The 19,261-nt window shown below is 47.3% G+C and overlaps 1 protein-coding gene and 1 long non-coding RNA gene across 2 annotated transcripts in view; both read right to left on the bottom strand.

Annotated features, from left to right (window-relative positions):
- The window catches only part of LOC139250063 (zinc finger protein 420-like), a 64,967-nt gene that overhangs the window by 2,122 nt on the left and 43,584 nt on the right, over positions 1 to 19,261 (bottom strand). The window lies entirely within an intron of this gene.
- Positions 10,864 to 15,635, bottom strand: LOC139250060 (uncharacterized). Its single transcript, XR_011591262.1, has 3 exons — positions 15,609 to 15,635; positions 13,980 to 14,143; positions 10,864 to 11,059 (listed from the first exon to the last, which is right to left on the bottom strand). It is a non-coding gene; the product is annotated as an uncharacterized lncRNA (long non-coding RNA).

Below are 19,261 nucleotides of genomic sequence, written 5' to 3'. Positions count from 1 at the left end.
CCCTTAATCTGTGTCCTCCGGTTCTTGACCCTTCTGCCAATGGGAACAGTATCTCTCTATCTACTCTGGCAAGACCCCTCTTAATTTTGAACACCTCTATCAAATCTCCTCTCAATCTTCCCTGCTCTAAGGAGAACATACAAACATAAGAAATAAGAGCGGGAGTAGACCATTTGGCCCCTCGAGCCTGCTCCATCATTCAATAAGATTATGGCTGATCTGATCATGGACTCAGTTCCACTTCCCTCCCATTCCCCATAAACCTTTACTCCCAAATTGCTCAAAAATCTGCCTATCTCCACCTTCCAGCAGGAAGAGCAGTGCAAGGAAGGGAGTGCAGGGGTCCCCTGCGGTCATCCCCCTGCAAAACAGATGCACTGTTTTGAGTACTGTTGAGGGGAATGACTCATCAGGGGAGGGCAGCAGCAGCCAAGTTCATGGCACCGTGGCTGGCTCTGCTGCACAGGAGGGCAGGAAAAAGAGTGGGAGAGCGATAGTGATAGGGGATTCGATTGTAAGGGGAATAGATAGGCATTTCTGCGGCAGCAACCGAGACTCCAGGATGGTATGTTGCCTCCCTGGTGCAAGGGTCAAGGATGTCTCGGAGCGGGTGCAGGACATTCTGAAAAGGGAGGGTGAACAGCCAGTTGTCGTGGTGCACATTGATACCAAAGACATCGGTTAAAAAAAAGGGATGAGGTCCTACAAGACGAATTTAAGGAGCTAGGAGCTAAATTAAAACGTAGGACCTAAAAAGTAGTAATCTCGGGACTGCTACCAGTGCCACGTGCTAGTCAGAGTAGGAATCGCAGGATAGCTCAGATGAATACGTGGCTTGAGCAGTGGTGCAGCTGGGAGAGATTCAAATTCCTGGGGCATTGGAACCGGTTCTGGGGGACGTGGGACTAGTACAAACTGGACAGTCTGCATCTGGGCAGGACCGGAACCAATGTCCTAGGGGGAGTGTTTGCGAGTGCTGTTGGGGAGGAGTTAAACTAATATGGCAGGGGGATGGGAACCAATGCAGGGAGACAGAGGGAAACAAAAAGGAGACAAAAGCAAAAGACAGAAAGGAGATGAGTAAAAGTGGAGGGCAGAGAAACCCAAGGCAAAAAACAAAAAGGGCCACTGTACAGCAAAATTCTAAATGATCTAAGTGTAATAAAAAGGCAAGCATGAAAGCTCGGTGCCTCAATGCAAGGAGTATTCGGAACACAGGAGAGGGCTCTGAGCTAGTTCGAATGGGTGAGAGCTCAGATGAACAGGATCCCAAGAAAGAATGCAAAAGGCAGGAAGCAACAGAGCAGAGTAGCACTGGGGTAAGTGTAAACCACAAGGTGATAGGAAGGGACAATATGTATGAATATAAAGGAGCTGCAGGAGGGATCAAAACTAAAAATCATGGTTTAAAAACTAGTATTAAAACACTCTACCTAAACGCACACAGCATTCGAAATAAAGTAAATGAGTTGACGGCACAAATCATTACAAATGGGTATGATTTGGTGGCCATTACAGAAACGTGGTTGCACGGTGGCCAAGACTGGGAATTAAACATACAGGGGTATCTGACAATTCGGAAAGATAGACAAGAAGGGAAAGGAGCTGGGGTAGCTCTGTTAACAAAGAAGATGTCAGGGCAGCTGTGAGAGATGATATTGGCTCTAATGAACAAAATGTTGAATCATTGTGGGTGGAGATTAGAGATAGTAAGGGGAAAAAGTCACTGGTGGGCGTAGTTTATAGGACCCCAAATAATAACTTCTCAGTGGGGCGGGCAATAATCAAGGGAATAATGGAGGCATGTGAAAAAGGAATGGCAGTAATCATGGGGGATTTTAACCTACATATCGATTGGTCAAATCAAATCGCACGGGGTAGCGTTGAGGACGAATTCATAAAATGCATACGGGATTGTTTCTTAGAACAGTATGTTACAGAACCTACAAGGGAGCAAGCGATCTTAGATCTGGTCCTGTGTAGTGAGACAAAAATAATAAACGATCTCCTAGTAAAAGATCCTCTCGGAATGAGTGATCACAGTATGGTTGAATTTGTAATACGGATTGAGGGTGAGGAAGTAGTGTCTCAAATGAGTGTACTATGCTTAAACAAAGGGGACTATAGTGGGATGAGGGCAGAGTTGGCTAAAGTAGACTGGAAACACAGACTAAACAGTGGTACAATTGAGGAACAGTGGAGGACTTTTAAGGAGCTCTTTCGTAGTGCTCAACAAAAATATATTCGAGTGAAAAAGAAGGGCGATAAGAGAAGGGATAACCAGCCGTGGATAACCAAGGAAATAAAGGAGAGTATCAAATTAAAAACCAATGCGTATAAGGTGCCAAGGTTAGTGGGAAACTAGAAGATTGGGAAAATTTTAAACGACACCGTTTAGTCTGTGTTTCCAGTCTACTTCAGCCAACTCTGCCCTCATCCCACTGTAGTCCCCTTTGTTTAAGCATAGTACGCTCGCTTGAGACACTACTTCCTCACCTCAATCAAGAATGACTAAGAAAGCAATAAAGAAAGGAAAGATAGATTACGAAAGTAAAACATAAAAAGAGATAGTAAAAGCTTTGACAGGTACATAAAACGGAAAAGAGTGACTAAAGTAAATGTTGGTCCCTTAGAAGATAAGAAAGGGGATTTAATAATGGGAAATATGGAAATGGCTGAGACCTTAAACAATTATTTTGCTTCGGTCTTCACAGTGGAAGACACAAAAACCATGCCAAAAATTGCTGTTCACAGGAATGTGGGAAGGGAGGAACTTGAGACAATCACTATCACTAGGGGGGGTAGTGCTGGACAGGCTAATGGGACTCAAGGTAGACAAGTCCCCTGGTCCTGATGAAATACATCCCAGGGTATTAAAAGAGATGGCGGAAGCTTTAGCAGGTGCATTCGTTATAATCTACCAAAATTCTCTGGACTCTGGGGAGGTACCAGCAGATTGGAAAGCAGCGAATATAACGCCTCTGTTTAAAAAGGGGGGCAGACAAAAGGCAGGTAACTATAGGCCAGTTAGTTTAACATCTGTAGTGGGGAAAATGCTTGAAACAATCATTAAGGAAGAAATAGCGGGACATCTAGATAGGAATAGTGCAATCAAGCAGACGCAACATGAATTCATGAAGGGGAAATCATGTTTAACGAATTTACTGGAATTCTTTGAGGATATCACGAGCATGGTGGATAGAGGTGGACTGATGGATGTGGTGTATTTAGATTTCCAAAAGGCATTCGATAAGGTGCCACACAAAAGGTTACTGCAGAAGATAAAGGTACGCTGAGTCAGAGGAAATGTATTAGCATGGATAGAGAATTGGCTGGCAAACAGAAAGCAGAGAGTCGGGATAAATGGGTCCTTTTCGGGTTGGAAATCGGTGGTTAGTGGTGTGCCACAGGGATCGATGCTGGGACCACAACTGTTTACAACATACATAGATGACCTGGAAGAGGGGACAGAGTGTAGTGTAACAAAATTTGCAGATGACACAAAGATTAGTGGGAAAGCGGGTTGTGTAGACGGGTTGTGTAGAGGACACAGAGAGGCTGCAAAGAGATTTAGATAGGTTAAGCGCTTGGGCTTAGGTTTGGCAGATGGAATACAATGTCGGAAAGTGTGAGGTCATCCGCCTTGGAAAAAAAACAGTAAAAGGAAATATTATTTGAATGGGGAGAAATTACAACATGCTGCGGTGCAGAGGGACCTGGGGGTCCTTGTGCATGAAACTCTTTTTGGGAGTAAACAAAAAACATTAAACCGTGCCCCCCCGATCTGGGGGAAACACCAAACATTTACAGACCCTTTTATTTTTTTTGTGGTTTTTTTTGGGTTTTTTTGGGGGCACAAAAACATATTTTTTCTCCAAGTGCCCCCCACAAAAGGGGAGGGGGACACTAAAAGCACCGGCAATTAAAACAAATTAACTTAAAAACATAAAGTCAAATTAAAATTTGGTTGCCGGGCGTGATGATGCACTCCAGTCCCTCCGGTGACCACCTCTCGCGGAAGGCCGCGAGCGTACCGGTGGACACCGCGTGCTCCATCTCCAAGGACATCCTGGACCGGATGTATGCGCGGAAGAGAGGCAGGCAGTCAGGTTGAACGACCCCCTCGACCGCCCGCTGCCTGGACCGGCTGATGGCCCCCTTGGCCGTGCCCAGGAGCAGTCCTACGAGGAGGCCCTCGGACCTACCCGCTCCCCTCCGCACAGGGTGCCCAAAGATCAGGAGTGTGGGACTGAAGTGCAGCCAGAATTTCAGGAGCAGCTCCTTTAAATAACAAAACAGGGGCTGCAACCTCGTGCACTCAATAAAAACATGGAACACGGACTCCTCCAGACCGCAGAAATTGCAGGCGGCCTGGGAGCCCATGAACCGGCTTAAAAATTTATTGCACGGCACTGCTCCGTGCACCACCCTCCAGGCCAAGTCCCCGACAAATAGTGGGAGGACCCCTGTGTAGAGTGCCCTCCATCGGGGACCCCCGCCTCCTCCGGACGGCAAGATGGTACGCCATGGCGTGTTCGGACGGCAGGCGAGGATGGCAAAGTTGAGAGTGTGCAGGAGCAGCCCGTACAGGAAACCCCTCCGCGCGGAACTGAAAGGCACGGAGGGGATTTCCCCGAGGCGGCTCAAGTTGTGAGGCGCTGGCCCCCGAGGGAGGTTCCGGGGTTTGGCGCCTATGAGGAATTCCGTCCGGACGGGGGTCAGTTCGGACGGGATCTCCCCACGTGCTTGAGACTCCTCGATGCACCTAACGGAGTCGGGGCCCAGAGCTGTTTTTAGCGACTCGATGGCATCGGCCGCGTGGCGGACATTGGCAGAATTTAGGCGCCGCGCCAGCGTGTCTGGCGCCATCCAGCCCGCTCCTCCGCCATCGAGTAGGTCCCTGACCCTGGTCACCTCACCAGCCACAGCCCTCTCATACGACCGCCACAAAAAACCTCGGTCGTGGAGGTATGGATTCCCGAGCAACGGCTCCTGCAAGACGGCCGCCACTCCAGCCGGTGGAGAGCTGCGTTTGGTGGAGACTTTGTTCCAGACCCTGATGAGTTCCTTGTAAAAGACAGGCAGCTCCCGGAGGGCGGTCCTGATGCCCCCCACACTCACAAACAGGAGCTGCGTGTCGTAGTTGAGGCCGTGCTGCTGGCAGAAGAAATACATCGCCAGAGCACGCCACCTAGGAGGGGGCTCGCGTAAAGGTATCTCTGCAGGGTCTGAAGATGGAAAGTCGCAAGCTGGGCGCTGACACACACCAACGACTGACCGCCCTCCCCAAGCAGGAGACTCAAGACCGCGGCAGAGACCCAGTGCTTCCTGTTGTTCCAGAAGAAGTCCACCAGCTTCTTCTGTATCTTGGCGACAAACGCAGGGGGAGGGGTCAAAGTGACCAGCCGGTACCACAGCATTGCGGCCACCAGCTGGTTTATGACTAGCGCTCGACCCCTGTAGGACAGCACTCGAGCAGTCCTGTCCAGCGCCTTAGGCGAGCGGCGACCTTGGCCTCCAGCTCCTGCCAGTTCGCCGGCCAGGCTCCCTCGTCGGGGCTAAGGTAGACTCCCAGATAGAGGAGATGGGTCGTGCTCCAGGCAAAAGGCCTGAGCTCCTCCGGCAGGGAGTCCACCCGCCACTGACCCACCAGGAGTCCGGAACATTTCTCCCAGTTGATCCTGGCGGAGGACGCGGCCGAGTAAATCTCCTGGCACTCACGCATCCTCCGCAGGTCAGCGGGATCCTCTACTGCGAGGAGCACGTCATCGGCGTAAGCCGAGAGGACGACCTCCACGCCCGGCCCTTGCAGAGCCAGTCCCGTCAACCTCGTCCGCAGGAGGCGCAGGAAAGGCTCCACGCAGACGGCGTATAACTGGCCGGGCATGGGGCATCCCTGGCGCACCCCTCTCCCAAAGCGAAGGGGCGCCGTCAAGGACCCGTTAACCTTAATCAGACACTCCGCGGCGGCGTACAGAAGTCGGATCCGGGCGACGAAATGCGTCCCGAACCCGAAAGCGCGCAGAGTTCCGAGCAGATAGTCGTGATCCACCCTGTCGAATGCCTTCTCTTGGTCGAGGGATAGGAAGGCGACCGACAGACCAGCCTCCTGGGAGTAATGGATGAGGTCCTGGACCAGATGGATGTCCCAAAAAGTGAGTTTGCAGGTGCAGCAGGTAATCAGGAAGGCGAATGGAATGTTGGCCTTCATTGCGAGAGGGATGGAGTACAAAAGCAGGGAGGTCCTGCTGCAACTGTATAGGGTATTGGTGAGGCCGCACCTGGAGTACTGCGTGCAGGTTTGGTCACCTTACTTAAGGAAGGATAAACTAGCTTTGGAGAGGGTACAGAGACGATTCACTAGGCTGATTCCGGAGATGAGGGATGATAGATTGAGTAGACTGGGTCTTTACGCGTTGAAGTTCAGAAGGATGAGGGGGGATCTTATAGAAACATTTAAAATAATGAAAGGGATAGACAAGATAGAGGCAGCGAGGTTGTTTCCACTGGTCGGGGAGACTAGAACTAGGGGGCACAGCCTCAAAATACGGGGGAGCCAATTTAAAACCGAGTTGAGAAGGAATTTCTTCTCCCAGAGGGTTGTGAATCTGTGGAATTCTCTGCCCAAGGAAGCAGTTGAGGCTAGCTCATTGAATGTATTCAAATTACTGATAGATAGATTTTTAACCAATAAGGGAATTAAGGGTTACGGGGAGCGGGCGGGTAAGTGGAGCTGAGTCCACGGCCAGATCAGCCATGATCTTGTTGAATGGCGGAGCAGGCTCGAGGGGCTAGATGGCCTACTCCTGTTCCTAATTCTTATGTTCTTATGTTAAATATATTCAATGACCCAGCCTCCACAACTCTCTGGGGCAGAGAATTCTACAGATTTACAACCCTCAAGAGAAGAAATTCCCCCTCATCTCAGTTTTAAATAGGTGACCCCTTATTCTGAAACTATGCCCCTATGAGTGGAAACATCCTCTCTGCATCCACCTTGTCAAGCCCCCTCAGTATCTTTTATGTTTCAATACAATCACATCTCATTCTTCTGAACTGCAATGTGCAGAGACCCAAACTACTCAACCTTTCTTCATAAGTCCACCCCCTCATCTCAGGAATCAACCTGGTGAACCTTCTCTGAACTGCCTCCAATGAAAGTATATCCTTCCTTAAATACAGAGACCAAAACTGTACGCAGTACTCCAGGTGTGGCCTCATCAATACCCTGTACAGTTGTAGCAGAACTTGTCTGCTTTTGTACTCTATCCCCCTTGCAACCCCAGCTTCTCCAGTCCAGGTAACTGAAGTCCCTCATCCCTGGAATCATTCTCGTAAATCTTTTCTGCATCCTCGCTAAGGCCTTCACATTATTCCTTCAGTGCGTTGCTCACAATTGGGCATAATACTCAGGTTGAGGCCGAACCAGTGCTTTGTACAGGTTCATCATAATATCCACACTTTTGTACTCTATACTTCTATTTATAAACAAAGTACTGTCTAATGTAATATAAACAGGAACAGAGTCTAGTGTAGTATAAACAGAGGCAGGGTCAAATGTAATATAAACCGAGACAGGGTCTTGCGTCATTATAAACAGTGACATGGTCTCGGGTGATATTTAAAATTAGTCCCGGTGCCATGAGCTAGTGAGTTCAGAAATAGAAGGATAGAGCAGATGACTGTGTGGCTGGAGAGATGGTGCAGGAGGGAGGGCTTTAGATTCCTGACACATTGGGACCGCTTCTGGGGGAGGTGGGACCTGTATAAGCCGGACGGGTTGCACCTCAACAGAGCCGGGACCAATATCGTCGCGGGGGCGTTTGCCAGTGCTGTTGGGGAGATTTTAAACTAGCTTGGCAGGGGGATGGGAACCTGAAAATAGATTCAGGAGGGAGGGAAGTAAAGCTAGAATTAGAAAGCAAAAATGTAGAAAGTGAGTTTGAAGGACAGAGTTAAAAAAGCAGGAAAAAAGGGTAAAAAAACAAATTTAAAAGATCTTTGTCTAAATACACATAACATTCGTAATAAAATAGATGAGTTGACAGTACAAATAGATATGATTGGATAGCCATGACAGAGACGTGGTTGCAAAGTGACCAGGACTGGGAACTGAATATTCAGGGGTATTTGACAATTCGGAAGGACAGACAGAAAGGAAAAGGAGGTGGGGTAGCGTTGTTGTTAAAGGATGGGATCAGTGCATTAGTGAGAAACGATATTTGCTCAGAAGATCAAGATATTGAATCAGTTTGGGTGAAGATAAGGAATAATAAAGGGAAATAGTCGCTGGCGGGCAGAGTCTGTAGGCCCCCTAACAGTAGCTACACTGTTGGACGGAGTATAAATCAAGTAATAATGGAGGCTTGTAATAAAGGAATGGCAATAATTATGGGTGATTTTAAACTTCATGTTAATTGGACAAAGCAAATTGGTCAGGGTAGCCTTGAGGAGGAGTCCATAGAGTGTATCCGGGATAGTTTCCTTGAACAGTATGTTGCGGAACCAACCAGGGAGCAGGCTATCTTAGATCGAGTACTGTGTAATGAGTAAATAATCTTGTAATAAAAGATCCTCGAGGAATGAGTGACCATAATAAGGTTGAATTTCAAATTCAGTTGGAGGGTGAGAAAGTTGGTCCTCAAACCAGTGTCCTAAATAATGGAGACAACAATGGTATGAGGGCAGAGTTGGCTAAGGTGGACTGGGAAAATAGACGAAAGAATGGGACGGTTGATGAGCAGTGGCAGACATTTAAGGAGATATTTCATAACCTGCAACAAAAATATATCCCAATGAGAAGGAAAGATGGTAAGAGAAGGGATAACCATCCATGGCTAACTAAGGAAATAAGGGACGGTATTAAATTGAAGACAAAGGCATACAATGTGGCCAAGACTAGTGGGAGACCAGAGGTTTATGAAATTTTTAAAAGCCAGCAGAGCACGACTAAAAAAATGATTAAGAGGGAAGATAGATTATGAAAGTAAACTAGCACAAAATATAAAAACAAATCGTAAGAGTCCTTCATGGAAGAAGACACTAAAAACATCCCAATAGTGGATAATCAAGGGGCTGTAGGTAGGGAGGAAAGTAATACAATCACTATCACTAATGACGTAGTACTAAATAAAATAATGGGATTAAAGGCGGACAAGTCCCCTGGACCTGATGGCTTGCATCCCAGGGTCTTAAGAGAAGTGGCTGCAGAGATAGTGGATGCATTGGTTGTAATCTACCAAAATTCCCTGGATTCTGTGGCGGTCCCAAAAGATTGGAAAACCGCAAATGTAACGCCCCTATTTGAAAAAGGAGGCAGACAAAAAGCAGGAAACTATTTCCTAGTTAGCTTAACATCTGTCGTTGGGAAAATGCTAGAGTGCATTATTAAGGAAGCAGTAGCAGGACATTTGGAAAAGCATGATTCAATCAAGCAGATTCAGCATGGTTTTAAGAACGGGAAATCATGTTTGATAAATTCGCTGGAGTTCTTTGAGGATGTAATGAGCAGGGTGAATAAGGTGGTGTATTTGGATTTTCAGAAGGCATTCGATAAGGTGCTACATAAGAGGTCACTGCACAAGATAAATGTTCACAGGGTTGGGGGTAATATGTTATGGCATGGATAGAGGATTGGCTAAACAGAAAAGAGAGTCGGGATAAATGGGTCATTTTCCAGTTGGAAAACATGACTAGTGGAGTGCCACAGGGATCGGTACTGGGTCCTCAACTATTTACAATCTATATTAATGACTTGGACGAAGGGACCAAGTTTGCTGTTATACAAAAATTGTGAGGACACAAAAAAATGTTCAAAAGGATATAGACAGGTTAAGTGAGTGGGCAAACATTTGGCAGATGGAGTATAATGTGGGAAAATGTGAGGTTATCCACTTTGGCAGAAATAATTGAAAAGCAAATTATAATTTAAATGGAGAAAAATTGCAAAGAGCTGCATTACAGAGAAACCTGGGGGTCCTTGTGCATGAAACACAAAAAGTTAGTGTGCAGGTATAGCAAGTAATCAGGAAGGCAAATGTAATGTTGGCCTTTATTGCAAGGAGGATAGAGTATAAAAGCAGAGAAGTCCTGCTACAACTGTACAGGGTATTGGTGAGGCCACACCTGGAGTACTGCGTACAGTTTTGGTCTCCGTATTTAAGGAAGGATATCCTTCCATTGGAGGCTGTTCAGAGAAGGTTCACTAGGTTGATTCAGGAGATGAGGGGGTTGACTTATGAGGATAGGTTGAGTAGGTTGGGCCAATACTCATTGGAGTTCAGAAGAATGAGGGGTGATCTTATTGAAACTTAATGATAATGAGGGGGCTCGACAAGGTGGATGCAAAGAGAATATTTCCATTCATAGGGGAAACTGAAACTTGAGGACATCGTCTTAGAATAAGGGGCTGCCCATTTAAAACTGAGACGAGGAGGAATTTCTTCTCTCAGAGGGTTGTAAATCGGTGGAATTCTCTGCCCCAGAGAGCAGTGGAGGCTGGGTCATTGAATATATTTAAGGCAGAGATAGACAGATTTTTGAGCGATAAGGGAGTAAAGGGTTATGGGGAGCGGGCAGGGAAGTGGAGCTGAGTCCATGATCAGACCAGCTATGATCTTATTGAAGGGCGGAGTAGGCTCGAGGGGCAAAATGACCTACTCCTGCTCATATTTATGTTCTTATGTAATTGTGTGAACATAAACCGTAAGCTCAGAACTGAGCATCGTCTTTAGGGAAGATGGTGAGAAATCCGAGGTGTGGAGAGTGAGAATAAATTATCTGTGACATTCCTTTGCCCACTCGGACCCGGTTGGAAATAGACAATGACATCATTCACTTTGTTCCTGCACCAAGATGGCCATACATGCGCTGTGCTACTCACTGAATCAAGATGGCGGAGTGCTGAAACTGTCTTCCGTTAGACTGGGCCTGTGACCGGGAAAAAGCCCCGAAGCTGCAACCGCCGATGTTCTGGTTATTATTCCGGGCTTGCGGCGGGCACCGGTTGTTTATGAAGCCTTCGCGGCTCCCCGCTGGTCCATTGCTCCCCTCAGACCCGCTGAAAATGACAATTCTGAACAGCGTATGCGAAACGTGTCCGTTCCGCCATTACACGGACTGCGCATGCTCCAAACCCAACCAGGATCCGCGCCTGCGCACTGAGGTCCTGTAGTCTGGGTGCGGCACATTCTCGCTCGCGGGGCATGCCGGATAAAAGCCTCGCCATTGACAGATTGAATTTGTGAATGGAACAGGATTTACTGTGATTGCATTGGGCACTGAACCATGTTCATTCTGGCAGTTACTGTTTGTTTCTGATGATCTTAATAACCCCTATATATGAGCTAGAGATTAATATTGTGTATAAATATGAAATAAATCAGCTTTGTTTCAAACACAGTGTGTCGAATATTTGAAGCAAAGGATAAAAAGAAGAAAAGTAAAAGTGGAGGGCAGAGAAACCCAAGGCAAAAATCAAAAAGGGCCACATTGCAGCAAAATTCTAAATGGGCAAAGTGAGTTAAAAAGACATGCCTGAAGGCTCTGCGCCTCAATGCGATGAGTATTCGTAATAAGATGGACGAACTAACTGCGAAGGCAGCAAATAACGAATATGATATAATTGGCATCACAGAGACATGGCTCCAGGGTGACCAAAGCTGAGAACTCAACATCCAGGGATATTCAGCATTCAGGAAGGATAGACAGAAAGGAAATGGAAATGGAGCTGGATAAAGAGGAAATTAACACAATAGTAAAGAAGGACATTAGCTTGGATGATGTCGAATCTGTATTGGTGGAGCTGCGGAATACCAAAGGGCAGAAAACGCTAGGGGGAGTTATGAACAGACCACCAAACTGTAGTAGTGAGGTCGGAGACAGCATCAAACAAGAAATTAGGGATGCGTGCAATAAAGGTACAGCAGTTATTATAGGCGACTTTAATCTACATATAGATTGGGCTAACCAAACTGGTAGCAATACGGTGGAGGAGGATTTCCTGGAATGTATTAGGGATGGTTTTCTCGACCAGTATGTCGAGGAACCAACTAGAGGGCTGGACTTCCTCGACTGGGTGATGTGTAATGGGAAAGGACTAATTAGCAATCTTGTTGTGCGAGGCCCCTTGGGGAAGAGTGACCATAATATGGTAACATTATTTATCAAGATGGAGAGTGACACAGTTAATTCAGAGACTAGGGTCCTGAAGTTAAGGAAAGGTAACTTCGATGGTATGAGGCGTGAATTGGCTATAAATAGACTGGCAAATGATACTTAAAGGGTTGACGGTGAATAGGCAATGGCAAACATTTAAAGATCACATGGATGAACCTCAACAATTGTACATCCCTGCCTGGAGCAAAAAATAAAACGGGGAAGGTGGCTCAACCGTGGCTAACAAGGGAAATTAAGGATAGTGTTAAATCCAAGGAAGCGGCATATAAATTGGTCAGAAAAAGCAGCAAACCTGAGGACTGGGAGAAATTTAGAATCCAGCAGAGGAGGACAAAGTGTTTAAGTAGGAGGGGGGGAAATAGAGTATACGTGGAAGCTTGATGGGAACATAAACACTAACTGTAAAAGCTTCTATAGATATGTGAAGAGAAAAAGATTAGTAAAGACAAACGTAGGTCCCTTGCAGTCAGAGTCAGGTGAATTTATAATGGGGAACAGAGAAATGGCAGACCAGTTGAACAAATACTTTGCTTCTGCCTTCATGAAGGAAGACACAAATAACCTTCTGGAAATACCAGCTGACAGAGGATCTAGTGAGAAGGAGGAACTGAAGGAAATCCTTATTAGGTGGGAAATTGTGTAAGGGAAATTGATGGGATTGAAGACCAATAAATCCCCGGGGCCTGATAGCCTGCAGCTCAGAGTACTTAAGGGGTCTACAGTGGGATGAGGGCAGAGTTGGCTAAAGTAGACTGGAAACACAGACTCCACGGTGGCACAATTGAGGAACAGTGGAGGACTTTTAAGGAGCTCTTTCATAGTGCTCAACAAAAATATATTCCAGTGAAAAAGAAGGGCGGTAAGAGAAGGGATAACCAGCCGTGGATAACCAAGGAAATAAAGGATAGTATCAAATTAAAAACCATAGCGTATAAGGTGGCTAAGGTTAGTGGGAAACTAGAACATTGGGAAAATTTTAAACAACAGCAAAGAATGACTAAGAAAGCAATAAAGAAAGGAAAGATAGATTACGAAAGTAAACTTGGGCAAAACATAAAAACAGATAGTAAAAATGGAAAAGAGTGACTAAAGTAAATGTTGGTCCCTTAGAAGATGAGAAGGGGGATTTAATAATGGGAAATATGGAAATGGCTGAGACCTTAAACAATTATTTTGCTTCGGTCTTCACAGTGGAAGACACAAAAACCATGCCAAAAATTGCTGGTCACGGGAATGTGGGAAGGGAGGACCTTGAGATAATCATGATCACAAGGGAGGTAGTGCTGGACAGGCAAATGGGACTCAAGGTAGACAAGTCCCCTGGTCCTGATGAAATGCATCCCAGGGTATTAAAAGAGATGGCAGAAGTTATAGCAGATGCATTTGTAATAATCTACAAAAATTCTCTGGACTCTGGGGAGGTATCAGCGGATTAGAAAGCAGTTAATGTAACGCCTCTGTTTAAAAAAGGGGGCAGAAAAAAGGCAGGTAACAATAGGCCGGTTAGTTTAACATCTGTAGTGGGGAAAATGCTTGAAGCTATCATTAAGGAAGAAATAGCGGGACATCTAGATAGGAATAGTGCAATCAAGCAGACGCAACATGGATTCATGAAGGGGAAATCATGTTTAACTAATTTTCTGAAAAACTGATCTCACTTCACATCCCATTGCACGGCCTCATGCTGGATAATTGTGCTCGGTGGTTAGTCTGTCCCGGTCTCATTTCCTGTCTTACCTTGTAACCTGTGTGTACTGTCTACAGGACCGGTGTGTATCTGAGTAAATGGCACTTTCTCTTACCTTTCTCCCCAGTCAATCGATTGAAGCGCTTTCAATCGGAAGAGGCTCACTGGTTGGTGCTCTCTCAATCCTGTGCTGGTTCACCTGCTGTTGTTCCTCAGTCCACAATCCCTGTTACCTTCCAGCTGTAGAACTTTCTCAATCACTCCGCCATTCACTGGGATCTAATTATCACAGGGCAGAAAGTTAGAAGATTAATGTTGTGAAGTGGAATGTAATGTAAAGTGTTTTTCCAATGTTTCAGAAAAGTATATGTCCAGTATTTCTGTTTGATTTTATCCTTTTCCTCAGATCTCCGCCCGTCTGGACTTACAGAAAATCACCAGAATTCTCCCCGGGTTACACACTGTCTGATCTCACCGGGCCCCCGGGTTACACGCTGTCTGATCTCACTGGGCCCCCGGGTTACACACTGTCTGATCTCACTGGACCCCCTGGTTACACATTGTCTGATCTCACTGGGCTCCCGGGTTACACACTGTCTGATCTCACTGGGCCCCCGGGTTACACACTGTCTGAAATCACTGAGCCCACTCCCAGGTTACACACTGTCTGATCTCACTGGGCTCCCGGGTTACACACTGTCTGATCTCACTGGGCCCCCGGGTTACACACTGTCTGATCTCACTGGGCCCCCGGGTTATACACTGTCTGATCTCACTGGGCTCCCGGGTTATACACTGTCTGATCTCACTGGGCCCCCGGGTTACACACTGTCTGATCTCACTGGGCCCCCGGGTTACACACTGTCTTATCTCACTGGGCCCCCGGGTTACACACTGTCTGATCTCACCGGGCCCCCGGGTTACACACTGTCTGATCTCACCGGGCCCCGGGTTACACACTGTCTGATCTCACTGGGCCCCCGGGTTACACACTGTCTGATCTCACTGGGCCCCCGGGTTAAACACTGTCTGATCTCACTGGGCCCCCGGGTTACACACTGTCTGATCTCACTGGGCCCCCGGGTTACACATTGTCTGATCTCACTGGGCCCCCGGGTTACACACTGTCTGATCTCACTGGGCCCCCGGGTTACACACTGTCTGATCTCACTGGGCCCCCGGGTTACACATTGTCTGATCTCACTGGGCCCCCGGGTTACACACTGTCTGATCTCACTGGGCCCCCGGGTTACACACTGTCTGATCTCACTGGGCCCCCGGGTTACACACTGTCTGAAATCACTGAGCCCACTCCCAGGTTACACACTGTCTGATCTCACTGGGCTCCCGGGTTACACACTGTCTGATCTCACTGGGCCCCCGGGTTACACACTGTCTGATCTCACTGGGCCCCCGGGTTACACATTGTCTGATCTCACTGGGCCCCCGGGTTACACACTGTCTGATCTCACTGGGCCCCCGGGGACGGGCGGTGGTGACGAGGGGCCGAGGGGAGGGGGAGAGGAGAAGACGGACAATTACAGAAGTTCCTCAGCTTTCCCCATCCCCCATCTGTCTCCTCCCTCCCCAGTCATTCTGGGGGTGTGCCTGTGTCAGTCTGTGTGCGTGTGTGGGTCTCTTTTGCCCGCTCCCCCTGGACACTCTCCCTCGGCCCCCTCTCTCTCCCCCCCGGGACACTCTCCCTCGGTCCCCTCTCCCCCCGGTGCCGCTCAGCTCCGCTCACTTTCCGCCATCTTGTTTACCTTCACCAACGGCCGGCCTCCGGGAATCCTGGACATGCGCAGTGCCGCCTCCCAGCACGCTCAGGGAGGCGTTGTCCGCCCCTGCAATTGGCTGTTTGACCTGATTGACAGGCCGCCCACCAATCGCGGCCCTGTATCTGCCATTTACTCCGCCCACTCCCACAGTCCGAGGCGGCTCGCTCCGGGTCACGTGGCTGCGATTCGAACTCGCGCCGCCGTTCACTCAGCACCAGTGACGTCATCAACCCGGCAAGAAGGGGTGTGTGACGTCAAAACCCCAGCAAGGTGAGGTGTGTGACATCATGAACCTGGCAACGCAGTCTATGTGACGTCATGTAGCCTGGCAAGGTCGATACCGACCCCACAGGATGGCATATAACGAGCCTAGCACCAGGGGAGGGCATCGGCCCCACAGGATGGGCATATACTGAGCCTGGCACCAGGGGAGGGCACCGACCCCACAGGATGGCCGAGTATTGAGCCTGGCACCAGTGGTGCTGGGGGGAGCGGGGGAGAGGAGGGCACAAACCTCACAGGATGGCCGAGTATTGAGCCTGGCACCAGTGGTGCTGGGGGGAGCGGGGGAGAGGAGGGCACAAACCTCACAGGATGGCCGAGTACCGAGCCTGGCACCAGGGGCGGAGAGGGCACCAGGAAAACCATTGTCCCATTGGTTGTCACGTGTGTGTCCAGCGGGGCGGGAGCTGCGGGTTTTACCATCAGTGACATGCCCAGATTACCCAGGTGTATCGGCGCTGCATGGCCCATGGGACAGGAACAAGAAGGAGAGAATGTTCTGAAGTTCTATCCTGTACTTACAGTGATGACTTTTGTAAACTCCTTTTACAGGGTGTTAGAAGGAGAAGATTAGCACACGGGAAGCTCAAACCCAAAGATCACATCCCTATGTGCCAGAGTCAGTCGATTCATCAAGGGCTGATTATCATCGGCCTGTTACATAAGAACATAAGAAATAGGAGCAGGAATAGGCCGTACGGCCCCTGGAGCCTGCTCCGCCATTTAATACAATCATGGCTGATCTGATTATAGACTCAGGACCACGTTCCTGCCTGCTCCCAATAACCCCTTAATCCCTTATCGGTTAAGAAACTGTTGACCTCTGTCTTAAATTTATTCAATGTCTCAGCTTCCACAGTTCTCTGAGGCAGCGAATTCCACAGATTTACAACCCTCTGAGAAAAGCAATTTCTCCTCATCTCAGTTTTAAATGGGCGGCCCCTTATTCTAAGATTATGCCCCCTAGTTCTAGTCTCCCCTATCAGTGGAAACATCCTCTCTGCATCCACCTTGTCAAGCTCCCTCATAATCTTATACTTTTCCATAAGATCACCTCTCATTCTTCTGAATTCCAATGAGTATAGGCCCATTCTACTCAACTTTTCCTCGTAAGTCAACCCCCTCATCTCCGGAATCAACCTAGTGAACCTTCTCTGAACTGCCTCCAAAGCAAGTACATCCTTTCATAAATATGGAAACCAAGGCAGTATTCCAGGTGTGGCCTCACCAATACCCTGTACAATTGTAGGAAGACTTCCCTGCTTTTATACTCCATCTCCTTTGCAGTAAAGGCCAAGATACCATTGGCCTTCCTGATCACTTGCTGTACCTGCATACTAACCTTTTGTGTTTCATGCACAAATACCCCCAGGTCCCACTGTACTGCAGCACTTTGCAATTTTTCTCCATTTAAATAATAACTTGCTCTTTGATTTTTTTTTGCCAAAGTGCATGACCTCACACTTTCCAACATTATGCCAAATTTTTGCCCACTCACTTAGCCTGTCTATGACATTTTGAAGGTATTTTGTGTCCTCCTCACACATTGCTTTTTATCCCATCTTTGCATAGTCAGCAAACCTGGCTACATTGCACTCGGTCCTTTCTTCCAAGTTGTTAATATAGATTGTAAATAGTTGGGGTCCCAGCAGCACCCCACTAGTTACTGATTGCCAACCCGAGAATGAACCATCTATCCCTACTCTCTGTTTTCTGTTAGCCAATCCTCTATCCATGCTAATATAATTACCCTTAATCCCGTGAACTTTTATCTTGCGCAGTAACCTTTTATGTGGCACCTTGTCAAATGCCTTCTGGGAGTCCAAATACACCACATCCACTGGTTCCCCTTCATCCACCATGTTCGTTACATCCTCAAAGAATTCCAGCAAATTTGTCAAACATGACTTCCCCTTCATAAATCCATGCTGTCTCTGCCTGACCAAATTATGCTTTTCCAAATATCCTGCTACTGCTTCTTTAATAATGGACTCCAACATTTTCCCAACCACAGATGTGAGGCTAACTGGTCTAGTTTCCTGCTTTTTGTCTGCCTCCTTTTTTAAATAGTGGTGTTACATTTGCCGTTTTCCAATCTGCTGGGACCGCCCAGAATCCAGGGAACTTTGGTAAATTATAACCAATGCATCCACTATCCCTGCCATTACTTCTCTTAAGACCCTAGGATGCAAGTCATCAAGTCCAGGGGATTTATCCGCCTTTAGTCCCATTATCTTACTTCTTAGTGATTGTGATAAGGTCCTCCGCCCCCCCCCCCCATACCCCCTTGACTATCCACTGTTGGAATATTGCTTGTGTCCTCTACCGTAAAGACTGATACAAAATATTTGTTCAGAGTTTCTGCCATCTCCATGTACCCCATCATTAATTCGCGATATCGTCCTCTAAGGGACCAACATTTACTTTAGTCACTCTTTTCCTTTTTATTACCGAGAGAAACTCTTGCTATCTGTTTTTATATTTTGTGCTAGTTTACTTTCATAGTCTATCTTCCCTTAATGATTTTTTTAGTCGTTCTTTGCTGGCTTTTAAAAGCTTCCGCATCTTCTGTCCTCCCACTTGTTTGGGTAACTTTGTATGCCCTTGTTTTAAATTGGATACCGTCCTTTATTTCTTTAGTTAGCCACGGATGGCTATCTTTTCTTTTACACCCTCAATGGAACTGGAACTGGATTGCAGTGGGACTTCCAGGAGAATATTAAAGTTGGGCACCACAGAAATAATTACAACGAGCGTCAATATCAGGCCAACTTATTCCCGGGGCATTCATTCATCGTGGGCCACCCTGACTTGTGAGAGGTCACCACCGCAGGTCAGGAGGATAAAAGAACAGCGTGGGTCCTGGGACATCGTGGGTCACCTTGACCTGTGAGAGGACATATTCTCATCCGTTCCGTGTACTGCTTTCATCTGCATAGTGCTACATCTAACGAGATTCATGATCGGTATTGAAGTATATCCTGGAATGTAATGTAAACCTGTTATTATCTGCTCCATGTAATACCCTTATTTGCACAGTACTACATGTAACTTGATTTATGGATTGTACTAAACTGTACCTTGAAATGAAATGCACGCTAGTGCATCGTATGGAACTGCTGTCAGCATCCAAACGAATTGTATGGAATTGCTGACTGCAAAGTACTGAACTACTTTCCAATGTATTGAGAAAATTTTATTTGAATAAAGTATATTTTTGAAGAAAAAAAAGCCACCGCGGGTCGGGAGGATAAAAGAGCATACCACTGCAGCTTCCAGAGTGAGCTGCTACAAGTGTGTGACGGCTTCGAGGTGGGCGACTGGATGACATCATCAA

This window comes from Pristiophorus japonicus, unplaced genomic scaffold (genome assembly GCF_044704955.1).
Source record: "Pristiophorus japonicus isolate sPriJap1 unplaced genomic scaffold, sPriJap1.hap1 HAP1_SCAFFOLD_343, whole genome shotgun sequence".
Classification (NCBI taxonomy): domain Eukaryota; kingdom Metazoa; phylum Chordata; class Chondrichthyes; family Pristiophoridae; genus Pristiophorus; species Pristiophorus japonicus.
The sequence above is the reverse complement of the archived record's forward strand: the minus strand, read 5'-3'. Positions and strand labels throughout refer to the sequence as shown.